Raw genomic sequence first — 359 nt, 5'->3', positions numbered from 1 at the left:
AAAAAAAAAAAAAAAAAAGAATTTTTTTCCCACAAGATACCCTAAATCATCTCTCTTGCACGCATTCAAAGTTCCACAGATCTACAGGGAAGGGGTAAAATGCCTCCTGTCTCTTTGCTGAAGCACAGCAAGAGTGACCTTTACTTCAGTTCTCAGCAAGTACCTCATCTCCATCTGTGACCACCTCAGCCTGGATCTTATTGTCCATATTGCTATTAGCATTTTGGACAAAACTATTCAACAAGTCTCTAGGAAGTTCCAAATTTTCTCACATCTTCCCATCATTTCCTGAGCCTTCCAAACTGTCCGAGCTCTGTGTGTTTTGCAGTCCCGAAATCGCTTCCACATTTTTGGGTATC

The sequence above is a fragment of the Cebus imitator genome, unplaced genomic scaffold, assembly GCF_001604975.1.
Source record: "Cebus imitator isolate Cc_AM_T3 unplaced genomic scaffold, Cebus_imitator-1.0 Scaffold131, whole genome shotgun sequence".
Classification (NCBI taxonomy): Eukaryota; Metazoa; Chordata; class Mammalia; order Primates; family Cebidae; genus Cebus; species Cebus imitator.
This window is presented reverse-complemented; position numbering follows the sequence as displayed.